Source organism: Silurus meridionalis, chromosome 20, assembly GCF_014805685.1.
Source record: "Silurus meridionalis isolate SWU-2019-XX chromosome 20, ASM1480568v1, whole genome shotgun sequence".
Taxonomy (NCBI): Eukaryota; Metazoa; Chordata; class Actinopteri; order Siluriformes; family Siluridae; genus Silurus; species Silurus meridionalis.
This window is the reverse complement of record NC_060903.1, coordinates 11010448-11024469: the sequence shown is the minus strand read 5'-3', so window position 1 is coordinate 11024469 and position 14022 is coordinate 11010448. Positions and strand designations below refer to the sequence as shown.

Sequence of the window (14022 nt, the reverse complement as noted above, 5' to 3'; positions counted from 1 at the left end):
TTCCTGTGCTTTCATCCTCTAAGACATTGTTTATCAGATATAGATGTGTTCTCCAGATGGATTTGTTTTCCTAAATGTAACGGAATCACCAGCCTACACTATAAATACATGTTCTCCATGGGAGGAAAGTCTTCCTGCATCTACAGTTGGAAGAACAGTGGAAACACATGATGTTAATCAAATGTTTTTTATGCTTTTGTAAGTAACTCAACTGATTTTAAATTATTACAGTTGAATAATTAATTTGTTCTAGTACTTAATACTGATGTAAATCTTAGCAGGCATAAGTCAATTATGATGTTATTACCAAAGCTAAATCAACAACATGTCAGTTAGATCCCATTCCAACTAATCTATTGAAGTAAGTGTTACATACAGCTGGTGAGCCTCTTCTGAATATTATTAACTCCTCACTATCTTCAGGTTATGTCCCTAAAATGCCTCAAGTTAGCAGTTATTAAGCCCCTAATTAAGAAACCTAATTTAGATCCAAACAAGCTATCAAATTAGAGACCCATTTCAAATGTCTAAGATTTTAGATAAGATTGTTGCTGCCCAGTTATGTTCCTACTAACAAGAAAACAATATCTTTGAAGAGTTTCAGTCAGGTTTTAGGCCCCATCATAGCACAGAAACCGCTCTAGTTAAAATCACTGATGACCAGAGGTGGCAAAAGTACACACATCCTTTACTTAAGTAGAAGTACAGATACTCATGTTTTAAAATACTCGGGTAAAAGTTGAAGTACTGATTATACTTTTTTACTCAAGTGAAATTAAAGAAGTCTTGGCTTGGACATGTACTTAAGTAAAAAGTAGTTATTACTTCTACCTGTTTGTGTCACACTGGTAACTGGACCTCACATCATATGATTAGATAGATAGATAGATAGATAGATAGATAGATAGATAGATAGATAGATAGATAGATAGATAGATAGATAGATAGATAGTAGGATCTTTATTGTCATTGCATAGTACATGTACACAGCAACGAAATGCAGTTTGGCATCTACCAGAATTGCAAAAAGTAGCAATCGTGCAAATAGTAAAGATAAATATGTAGCATATGTACAGCATGTGAATAAATATAAAGGCCATAACAGTGCAGAGATGTGTGGACATCATTAAGAAGTATAGATAGATGTTCTAAGGTTATGGCATTGAAGAGGAAATGTGCAGAAGTGGAAGGTTATAATTATAAGGCATTTAAAAAGTGTGCAGAGTGTCGCTAAGAAACACAGAGTTTGAGCTCCCTCCAAAGACTCTCTATTGGGTTTAGGTCTGGAGACTGGCTAGGCCATGCCAGAACCTTGATATGCTTCTTACAGAGCCACTCCTTGGTTATCCTGGCTGTGTGCTTCGGGTCATTGTCATGTTGGAAGACCCAGCCTCGACCCATCTTCAATGCTCTAACTGAGGGAAGGAGGTTGTTCCCCAAAATCTCGCAATACATGGCCCCGGTCATCCTCTCCTTAATACAGTGCAGTCGCCCTGTCCCATGTGCAGAAAAACACCCCCAAAGCATGATGCTACCACCCTCATGCTTCACAGTAGGGATGGTGATCTTGGGATGGTACTCATCATTCTTCTTCCTCCAAACACGTTTAGTGGAATTATGACCCAAAAGTTCTATTTTGGTCTCATCTAACCACATGACTTTCTCCCATGACTCCTCTGGATCATCCAAATGGTCATTGGCAAACTTAAGACGTGCCTGGACATGTGCTGGTTTAAGCAGGGGAACCTTCTGTGCCATGCATGATTTCAAACCATGACGTCTTAGTGTATTACCAACAGTAACCTTGGAAACGGTGGTCCCAGCTCTTTTCAGGTCATTGACCAACTCTTCCCGTGTAGTTCTGGGCTGATTTCTCACCTTTTGGATCATTGAGCCCCCACGAGGCGAGATCTTGCATGGAGCCCCAGTCCGAGGGAGATTGACAGTCATGTTTAGCTTCTTCCATTTTCTAATGATTGCTCCAACAGTGGACCTTTTTTCACCAAGCTGCTTGGCAATTTCCCCATAGCCCTTTCCAGCCTTGTGGAGGTGTACAATTTTGTCTCTAGTGTCTTTGGACAGCTCTTTGGTCTTGGCCATATTAGTAGTTGGATTCTTACTGATTGTATGGGGTGGACAGGTGTCTTTATGCAGCTAACGACCTCAAACAGGTGCATCTAATTTAGGATAATAAATGTAGTGGAGGTGGACATTTTAAAGGCAGACTAACAGGTCTTTGAGGGTCAGAATTCTAGCTGATAGACAGGTGTTCAAATACTTATTTGCAGCTGTATCATACAAATAAATAGTTTTAAAATCATATATTGTTATTACTGGATTTTTTTTTTAGATTATGTCTCTCACATGCACCTACGATGACATTTTCAGACCCCTCCATGATTTCTAAGTGGGAGAACTTGCAAAATAGCAGGGTGTTCAAATACTTATTTTCCTCACTGTATATATACACACTGGTGATCAAAATTCGAGAACAATTTATAAACAATTGAACAATTCTGAAATAATGTCATCTTTACTGCTCAACAGTTGAGGGAGTTTTTGTCCTGTCTATACCATGCTACCAGAACACCTTTTCCACAAAATAACTAAGGCATTTCCAAAAAAAAAACCCCATTATTTTCCAGAAAAGACACTGATCAAAATTAGAGAACAATTTCAGATACCTCCCAGTTATTGGTATTAATCTGGCCCCTAGTGTAAATTTCCTTGATTATCTGTCAACCCCTATTTAACTGGCAGCCTAACTTCCAGTATCACTGACTCTGCAAGATGGTGGGCCGTTCTAAAGTGACTGAAAGCCTGCGGCAGCAGGTTGTCCAGATGAAGGCAATAGGGATGACCCTATTAGCCATAGCAAAACAAGTTGGTCGTTCCAAATCTGTGATTTCAAGAATATTGAATCTTTACAACATCAAAAACTCATTCAAGTCCACCAAGAAGGCTGGTCGTCCACGAAAGACAAATACAAGAGAGTGAATGCAAATGTTAATCAGAACCTTCTTCAACAACATATGGTTCCTTCCCTGCGTTCATCACCCAATCAGCCCACAGTGTTCATGCAGGACAACGTTCCATGTCACACAGCAAAACGGGTAAAGCAGTTCCTTGAAACTGAAAACATTGAAATAATGACATGGCCTGCCCAGAGTCAACCCAATAGAGAACATCTGGAAAAACAAAGTTATGGCCAAGAAACCCACTACAGTCACCGAACTGTGGAGGAGACTGGAAGAAGAGTGGACCAAAATCACACCAGAGCAGTGTGAGAGACTAGTGCTGTCCTGTGGCCGCAGATGTGCTGAAGTCATTCAGACAGTTAATGAGGTGATACCGGAGAAACTGCACCTCTTCAAATCAAGAAGCTTTTATATATATATATATATATATATATATATATATATATATATATATATATATATAAAATTATAGACATTTTACAGATTTTAATGAAGTATTTTTTTTTTTTTGTCTGTACGATCAGTAAAGACAGTTATTTAAGTTTGTGTCGCCATTATGAGGGAAAAACCCACAAAACGCCACCTAGAGGGTTAATTGTGTAAATCATGGCGGATTTGGTGTTTGATTTGAGACTTGGCGCAAAAATAAAATAAAAGTTTACTGATTAAAAATATTATTATTATTTTTTTTTTAATATATTTTTATTGAGGAAGGAACAGGGGAAAGTATAATAACGAACAACAATAACATAAAGCGACATCCAATCGACAGTATTTTCCATATTTCCTGTCCACCCCCCACACACACACACAATTTTAACACCCCCCAAGAAAAAAAAAAAACAAATAAATAAAATAAAATAAAATAAAATAATTAAACAAATAAATAAAAAAACACACTCAGTTATGACATTACAAACAGTGAGGAAATACTGAACAACAACATTGTTAGCCCATTGCACCCGACGGCATTACCTGTTACAATGCGCAAGCCTTCCAACTCAGTTTGGGGGAAGAGCTGCACCCTTTCCAAAATATGAGATCATCGGAGTCCACACTAAATAGAAAAGTTTGGTGGATCCCCTAAGAGAATATTTAATTTTTCCAATTTCAAAATAGCATCAAATCTTTAAGCCAGAGTGAGACTAAAGGTGGTTTATTTGATTTCCAATCAAGCAATATTCTTCTCCGAGCCAGAAGGCACGCAAAAGCACAAGCATCCTGACATTTCCTGGGCATGGCTGTACCTTGCTCAGGTACTCCAAAAATTGCCATTTCAAAACTAGGCTTAATATCCCTACTATACACCTCAGACAAGATTTTAAATATAGTTGTCCAGTAATCAAACAGTCTGGGGCAAGTCCAAAACATATGAGCCAAATCTGCCCCAGCAGAGCGACAACGCTCACACGCGTCAGTTACATTGGTGTATATTTTGGACAGCTTAACCTTGCTGTAATGAAGTCTGTGAAGGACCTTGAACTGAATCAAGCCTAAACGAGTGCAGGAGGTCGTCCCATTTACCCTGAATAATGCATTTTTCCAGGTTTCCTCTGATATGTCCACTCCCAAATCCCTTTTCCATTCTGCATGGATTTTGTTCAGATCTATATTTTTTACTGACATTAAAGTGTCATACACTTTGGAAATTACTCCCCTCAAGTGTATTGAAATATTTAGAACTGTATCCATTCCCGCACTAGGAGGAACGGAGGGATATGTGGGACAGTGGCTTTGGATTAGATGACGAACTTGAAAATATCTAAACAAGTGTGATCCTGGCAGACCATATTTTAAGGAAAGAGCTGAGAACGAGGCAAAAACATGATCTATAAAAAGATCACTAAATCTGACAAGACCCGAACGTTGCCACTGACTGAAAACTGAGTCCAGTTGACCTGGAAGGAATAGGTGGTTCTTGCATATAGGGCTGGCTATGGAGAAGTCTCTAAAACCAAAACACTGTCTGAATTGAAACCAGATCCTGAGGGTATTTGCTACAACTGGGCATTGCGTATATGATGAAATACGAAGGGGCATTTTGGATAAAGCTAAAGCTGGGAGGGATGAAGAGGTACAAGAACGCGCCTCTGAAATGCACCACACATCATTGGGGTCTTGAAGCCAATAGAGTACTTTTGAAATATTTGCAGCCCAATAATAGTATCTGAAATTAGGTAGTGCTAAGCCCCCTTGAATTTTATGTCTTTGGAGGAATTCCTTCCGAATCCTAGGTGTTTTCCCTCCCCAAATAAATGATAAAAGTAGACTGTCTAAGTTCTGAAAAAAGGATTTAGGTAAAAAGACTGGGACACACTGAAACAAGTACAAGAGCTTCGGTAGAATGTTCATTTTTACACAATTAATTCTTCCTGCAAGGGAAAGAAACAGCAGATTCCATTTTTTGAGATCAAGTTTTAACTTGTCAATTAAAGAAGCAAAGTTTTCTTTGTAAAGGCTAGGAAAACCCTGCGAGATATTTATCCCTAAGTATTTAAAACCTGATACAGACAATTGAAACGGTATATCGTTCCCTGAAATTTGGAGGCCCCTACTGTTCACGGGGAAACAAACACTTTTTGAAAAATTTAATCTATAACCTGAGAATTCACCAAATTGATCCAAAATCTTAACTACTTGTGGAATACCTACAATCGGGTCCGAAAGATATAACAACATATCATCAGCATACAAAGATACCCTATGTTCTATGTTTCTACTGCTAATGCCGGTAAAATGTTTCGAGCATCTCAACGCTATGGATAGGGGTTCGATGGCTAAAGTAAAAAGTAAAGGGCTAAGAGGGCACCCTTGTCTCGTACCCCTCGATAGAGGAAAAGACTTTGAACGTACCCCATTTGTAATTATTGATGCCACAGGGGATAAGTATAGTAACTTAATCAGTGAGAGAAAGTATGTTCCAAAGCCAAATCTTTCCAGCACCGAGAATAAATACTTCCACTCAACCCTGTCAAACGCTTTTTCGGCGTCTAGTGAAATAACAACCTGAGGTATAGGGCCCTGAGCAAGTTTAGATGAATGGATTACCCCCAGCAATCTCCGTATATTACTAAAAGAATGACGACCTCTGACAAAACCTGTTTGGTCGCCAGAAATTAAATTCCCTATTACTGTATCTAAACGTAATGCGAGGATTTTTGACAAGATTTTAGTATCGGCGTTAAGGAGTGATATTGGCCTGTAAGAATTACATTTTACGGGATCTTTGCCAGGTTTTAACAATAGAATTATGTTTGCTTCATTCAAAGTTTGCGGCAAGCTTCCCCTTACAAAAGAGTCCTCAAACATATCAAGAAGAATAGGGGCTAATTTGGTTGCAAACTTTTTGTAAAAATCTATAGGGTAGCCATCAGGGCCAGGGGTTTTTTTGTTCTGCATTAATGAAATAGCATTTAAAATTTCCTCCATTCGTACATTTCCCTCCAAAGATGTTTTCTGCACTGAATCAAGAGTGGGTATATCTATACCGCCCAAAAATTCCAGCATTCCAGAGTTTAATGTAGGGCTTTCAGAAGCATATAAATCTAAAAAGTAGTTCCTAAAGGTTGTATTAATTTCAATGGGATTAACGATTAAATCATCATCACCGTTTTGAATTCGAGGTATAATTTGAGAGGCAGCTTTAGATTTTAATTGGTAGGCTAAAAGTCGACCTGCCTTTTCCCCATGTTCATATGTATACCCTCTAGCACGTAATAAGCACCATTCAGTTTTATTTGTTGAGAGCAGGTTATATTGGACTTGAAGGCTCAACCTTTCCTTATAAAGTTCCGGTGAGGGAGACACAGAATAGAGGCAGTCCAGTCTCCTAATAGAGTCAATTAAATCGTCTAATTTTTGTTTACGCTTTTTATTTAGAGTTGAGGTATATGAGATTATTTCCCCCCTTATGACTACTTTCAGTGTTTCCCACAATGTAGATGCTGATATAGATTCTGATCTGTTATGCAGTAAAAAGTTATCTATGGCCGTAGATCTGATAACAAGGACGTATTCAGTCTCCACAGAGGCCGTTCGTTGTACCTCAGATTGCAAACGAGATCTAATTGCACAGGAGCATGATCTGATTCCACAATAGGTAAATAATCGATTTGTTCAACAGAAGGAAGGAGAGATTTATCTATAAAGAAGCAATCGATTCTTGAATAGGAGTGGTGTACTTGCGAGAAATAGGAGTATGCTTTGCTGCGTGGAAACAAAAATCGCCATGGATCAACGGCTCCCACTTGATCAAAGAATGTGGATAAGGCTTGGGCCATCTTAGAACGGGATAATAACCTGGGGTTGGAACGATCGAGGAGTGGATCCATAACAGTATTCAAGTCACCACCAAATATCATGCGATGGGAGTTAAGATCTGGCAGAATAGAAACAAGCTTATTAATAAAACTTACATCGTCCCAGTTGGGGGCATATACGTTAACTAATAAGACAGGAACATGATACAAACTCCCAGAGACTATAACATATCTACCCTGAGGATCCATAATAGAAGCAGAGACCGTAAATTGAATGTTTTTGTGTATCAAAATGGCAGTGCCCCTTGCCTTAGAGTCAAAATTAGAGTGAAAAATCCGTCCCACCCACGATTTCCTGAGTCTAAACTGATCGCTAATACGTAGGTGTGTCTCCTGTAGGAATATTATTTCAGATTTTAATTTTCTTAAATATGCCAAAATCCTGCTCCTTTTGGTTGGGCCGTTTAGGCCTTTTACATTCCAGCTAACAAATCTAACTTTCGACCCCCCAGGAAATTTAGCTAAATCGGGTTCATTAGCCATGTGCAAACATAAATTTAAACAGGCAAAAACAGCACAGAGATGCAGTCAGCAGTACAAGTTTCCTCACTGTTAAGAACTTCTGAAGACACAACATAAAACAAAACTTCTTGTAATAAACAAAACGCAAAACCAAACCTCCCATAATACCCCATAAGCTTGTTTCCCCAACTGAAACAAGCAGCAGCAACCCGTTTAACTCACACGGCTCCCGGTTATCCGTACTCTAACACTTAAACTACTTGAGGAGCCCAAACCCATAATATATACATAAAGTACAGCATAGCGTCACTACAAAAAAAAGAAGACGCTTTAACAGGTTTGAAAGGAGTGTGGTTGGGAGGTCCTCGTCCCCGCTGCCCTCTCTCACATCGCGAAAACCGGAAGTCTCAGATTAAAAATATTTTTATCTGGAGTTTATTTATTTATTTTATATCTAAGTAAAGAAAGGACGCCGTGAATAAATGTATGTTTTGCTGGAGGTTTTAATTTCGCCTCTTTTATATTTATTTATTTATTTATATTTTTTATAAAAATGGTAAAAACAGAAATGTGCGCTGAAGTTATTAAATAAAAACACAAGCAGAGAAAAGATGATGATGATGATCGGGAATGTGTCTGTTCTCAGTCATGTTTACATCACTGACTCCCTGTGTCTCATCCACGTTATCCCCAGACTTTTTTACTGCCTTCTGCCTGCTCATTCTTAGCTTTGTAAACTAGTCTACATCTGTGGTGAGTGAGAGTCAGGACATTATACACCAGTGGATTGAAAAAGACAGGAAATCGGCGCGCAGTGAAAAAATAAAAATATTAACATTTCACCAAATCAATTAATTAAAACTAAAGTAACGAGCTGGTTTGGAAAATGTAAGAAGTAAAAAGTACAGATATTTGTGTAAAAATGTAATAAGTAAAAGTAAAAAGAAAAATAAATAGTGGAGTAAAGTACTGATACCAAAAAAATCTACTTAAGTACAATAACAAAGTATTTGTACTTCGTTACTTCCCACCTGTTTTTAGCTTCACACCAAGGCTTCATCTCACTGTTAGTTTTACTAGATCTTAGTGCTGCATTTGACACTATAGATCATGATCTTCTTCTAGATCGCTTACAAAATTACATCGGCATTCAGGGACAGGCATTAAGCTGGTTTAAATCCTGTATGATCGTTACCATTTTGTAGACTTAAATGGAGAGCTATCCAGGTTTCCCTTAGGAAATATTATTAGAAGGCATGGAATTAGCTTCCACTGTTACGCTGATGATACCCAGCTATATATCTCATCAAAACCAGGCGATCCAGCTCAATTGGCTCGGATAACTGAGTGTATTAATAAATTAAAAGACTGGATGACCCATAACTTTCTACTATTAAATTCTGATAAGACAGATTTTGTTCATCTGCCCAAAAACCAGTACACAGAAGCTCCAGCATTTCAACCTGCATTTAGACAGGTGTTCTGTAACTACTAGTTCAACGGTAAAAGACTTAAAATACAGCAACTTTTAAAAATCATATCAACCAAGTTACAAAACCAGCCTTCTTCCAGCTTAGAAATATTGCTAAGATAAGAAACATGTTATCTATATCTGATGCAGAGAAGCTCGGTTATGCGTTCATGACCTCCAGATTGGATTATTGTAATGCATTACTAGATGGATGTCCTGCATCATTAAATAACAAGCTTCAGTTAGTCCAGAATACAGCAGCCAGAGTTCTCACAAGATCGAGGAAATATGATCATATAACCCCAATCTTATCGTCCCTACACTGGCTACCTGTTAAGTTTCGAATCAACTACAAACTACTGCTTCTTACTTACAAAACACTAAATGGTTTATCTCCCATGTATCTATCCAGTCTTCTAACATGATACATCGCGCCACGCTCCTTAAAATCTCAAAACTCTGGACTTCTAATAGTTCCCAGAATAGAAAAGTGCACTAAAGGCGGTAGAGCATTCTCACATTTACAGTAGCTCCTAAACTTTGGAATAGTCTTCCTGACAGTGTTCGGGGCTCAGACACACTCTCCCAGTTTAAGTACAGATTAAAAACGTATCTTTTTAACAAGGCCTACACATAACATACGTCACATATCATAAACTTGTGCTCCAATACATCTGATCAAATGCACATTATCAACTTGTGCTGTTAATATCATGAACAGCAGCTACGCTAATTTCTCTCCACTGCTTCTCTTTCTCTACCCATCCCAAGGGATCCTGAGGTTGCTCCAGCCCCAGTAATGTCCCACCTCATGAAGATTATAGACCTTTAAAGAAGTAGATGCCGAACCCAGTCATTAGAGAGGCACAAGCTAGTGCACTCTTAGTGCCGGTCTCAAGCTCGGATAAATGCGGACGGTTGTGTTAGGAAGGGCATCCAGCGTAAAACATGTGCCAAATTGAATATGCGGATCACAAATAAGAATTCCATACCGGATCGGTCAAAAGTCCAGGTTACCAACGACCGCCACAGGTATCATTGGCAAACAGGGTACCGGTGGAAATTGGGCTACTGTTGGCCAAAGGAGGAGAAGGAGAGGAGGAAGACGTCTACAGAGATGGCAGGGAAAGGAGAAGTGTAGGAGAGTGGAGGTTCGTGTTGGTACTTTGAATGTTGGTACTATTACGGGAAAAGGGGGAGAGGTAGCTGATATGATGGAGAGTAGAAAGGTAGATATGTTGTGTGTTCAGGAGACCAAGTGGAAAGGGAGTAAGGCCAGGAACATTGGAGGTGGGTTCAAAATTTTCTATCATGGTGTGGATGGAAAGAGAAATGGTGTAGGGGTGATCCTGAAGGAAGAGTACAGTAAGAGTGTAGTGGAGGTGAAGAGAGTTTCTGGTGATGAACGTGAAGCTGGAAGTTGAAGGGATGATTTTGTAGGATGTAGGATGATTTTGGAGGTGAAGAAGAAAAGGAGGAGAGTGAGGACTGAGAGAAGAATACGATGGTGGAAACTGAAGGAGGAAGACTTTAGTGTGAGTTTCAGGGAAGAGGTCAGACAGGGGCTCGGTGGTGGTGAAGAGGTGCTGGATGATTGGGTAACTACTGCAGGAGTGATGAGGGAGGCAGCTAGAAAAGTACTTGGTGTGACATCTGGAAATAGAAAGGTAGACAAAGAGACATGGTGTTGGAATGAGAAAGTGCAGGAGAGCATAAGGGGAAAGAGGTTGGCAAAACAGAAGTGGGATTGACAGAGTGATGAGAAAAGTAGGCAGGAGGACAAGGAGATGTGGCAGCAGGTAAAGAGGGATGTGGCGAAAGCCAAGGAAAAGGCATATGAGGAGCTGTATGAGAGGTTGGACACTAAGAAAGGAGAAAAGGATTTGTACCAATTGGCCAGGCAGAGAGAACGAGCTGGGAAGGATGTGCTGTAAGTTAGAGCAGTAAAGGATGGAGATGGAAATGTGTTGACTAGTGAGGAGAGTGTGTTGAGAAGGTGGAGGGAGTATTTTGAGCAGCTGATGAATGAGGAAAATGAGAGAGAGAGAAGGTTGGGTGGTGTGGAGTTGGTAATAAGGGAAGTGGATAGGATTAGTAAAGAGGAAGTGAGAGCAGCGATTAAGAGGATGAAGGGTGGAAAGTTGGTTGGACCAGATGACATACCGGTAGAAGCATGGAGATGTTTAGGAGAGATGGCAGTGGAGTTTTTAACCAGAATGTTTAACAAGGTTCTGGAAGGTGAGAAGATGCCTGAGGAATGGAGAAGGAGTGTGCTGGTACCGATCTTTAAGAATAAGGGAGATGTGCAGACCTGCAGTAACTACAGGGGAATTAAGTTGATCAGTCACACCATGAAGTTATGGGAAAGAGTAGTGGAAGCCAGGCTGAGAGAAGAGGTGAGCATCTGTTAGCAGCAGTATGGTTTCATGCAGAGGAAGAGCACCACAGATGCCTTATTTGCTTTGAGAATGTTGATGGAGAAGTATAGAGAAGGACAGAAGGAATTGCATTGCGTATTTATGGATTTAGAGAAAGCGTACAACAGGGTGCCAAGAGAGGAGTTGTGGTATTGTATGAGGAAGTCAGAGAAGTATGTGAGGGTGGTGCAGGACATGTATGAGGACAGTGTGACAGCAGTGAAGTGTGCAGTAGGAACGACAAACTGGTTCAAGGAGAAGGTTGGACTGCATCAAGGATCGGCCCTGAGCCCTTTCCTGTTTTCAGTGGTGATGGACAGGTTGACGGACGGGGTCAGACAGGAGTCTCCCTGGACTTTGATGTTTGCGGATGATATTGTGATTTATGGTGAGAGTAGTGAGCAGGTTGAGAAGAGCCTGGAGAGGTGGAAGTATGCGCTGGAAAGAAGGGGAATGAAAGTCAGTAGGAGTAAGACAGAGTATATGTGTGTGAATGAGAGGAAGGGCAGCGGAGTGGTGCGGTTGCAGGGAGAAGAGGTGGAGAAGGTGGAGGAGTTCAGGTACCTGGGGTCAACAGTGCAAAGTAATGGAGTGTGTGTTAGGGAAGTGAAGAAAAGAGTGCAGGCAGGGTGGAGTGGGTGGAGAAGAGTGACAGGAGTGATTTGTGATAGTAGGGTATCTGCAAGAATGGAAGGGAAAGTTTATAGGACTATGGTGAGACCTGCGATGTTGTATGGATTAGAGATAGTGGCATTGAGTAAAAGGCAGGAGGCAGAGCTGGAGGTAGCAGAGCTGAATATGTTGAGGTTTTCGTTGGGAGTGACGAAGGTGGACAAGATTAGAAATGAGTTTATTAGAGGGACAGCCCATGTAGGACGTTTTGGTGACAAGGTGAGGGAAGCGAGATTGAGATGGTTTGGACATGTGCAGAGGAGGGACATGAGTTATATTGGTAGAAGAATGCTGAGGATGGAGCCACCAGGGAGGAGGAAAAGAGGAAGGCCAAGGAGGAGGTTCATGGAATTGGTGAGGGAAGACATGCAGGTAGTTGGTGTGAAAGAGGCAGATGTAGAGGACAGGGTGGTATGGAGACAGATAATCCACTGTGGCGACCCCTAATGGGAGCAGCCGAAAGAAGAAGAAGATAGAAGTAGATGCCGAGCTCGCAGACTTCCTGTACCATCTAGAGACATACCAGTGCCAATTGGATCCCACTTCATGTGTGGAGTTTTGACATTGGACCTTCTGGAGTGTTTAAAGGCTCTGGAATGGAGAAGCTGTTGTTGGATCTGTGATGATCGCAAATGTTGAGCTATTTTATGAGTTGCTCAGTAGCTCCTAGTTTTATAACCACAATGACTGTATAAGACTGCAGTAAGAACATTATTTATAATCTTACATTCCAGTGCTCATGTTAGTTCTCACCCTACCACGTTCTGTATTGTTTAAAGACTTTATAGTCTTTAAACAATACAGAACACTGGAGAGTGAGAACTAACATACAACTAATACTAATCCATAATATCTAACACTAACAACACATCACACTCTTGATGTCACTCAAATCAGGATGGGTTCCCCTTTTGAGTCTGGTTCCTCTCAAGGTTTCTTCCTCATGACATCTAAGGAAGTTTTTCCTTGCCACAGTCACCCTTGCTTGCTCATCAAGGATAAATGCACATAATTCAGCTTAACTGTTGATCACTGTTAAGCTGCTTTGAGACAATGTCTGTTGTGAAAAGTGATATGGAAATAAACTTGACTTGACGAATTAAAAAAATATAATAGTCACCTTTTAATTTTCCACATACACTGTGCATTACTGTATACAAGCAAAAAAAACCCCTTTAATCTAAGATCTATTTCTACAGTGCCTGTCAAAAGTTTGGAAATACCATGTTTTTGTTTATATGCAAGAACATAGGTAAAAGGCAAACAACACAAGAACTTGACAGTGAACAACTGGAAGGAAATTCTGTGGACAGATGAGTCCAAATGTGACATTTTTAGAAGAGCTTATAAGCCCAATTCCAATTGGATGCTGTGTAAAATGTAAATAAAAGTTGAATGCAATGATTTGCAAATCTCTTAAACATATTTTATTCACAAGAAAACATATCAAATGGTTAAACTAAGGGAATTTACCTTTTTACGGAGAAAATAAGGTAGTTTTAAATTTGATTGTTGCAACATGTCTCAAAAAGGTTGGGGCCATATATGTCTGGGAACTGAGGAGACCATTTGCTAGAGTTTTGGTAGAGGAACATTGTCCCATTCATGTCTCATACAGGATTCTATCTGCGCAAAGTTTGTTTAGTTTTTTTTCATGTTTTTTGATTTATGATACACCAAATGTTTTTTGGACTTGTAAACTG

The 14022-nt window shown here is 39.9% G+C and overlaps 1 protein-coding gene across 3 annotated transcripts in view; it reads right to left on the bottom strand.

The window, feature by feature from the left end:
- The window catches only part of LOC124403332 (neuropilin-1a-like), an 85500-nt gene that overhangs the window by 53831 nt on the left and 17647 nt on the right, over positions 1-14022 (bottom strand). The window lies entirely within an intron of this gene.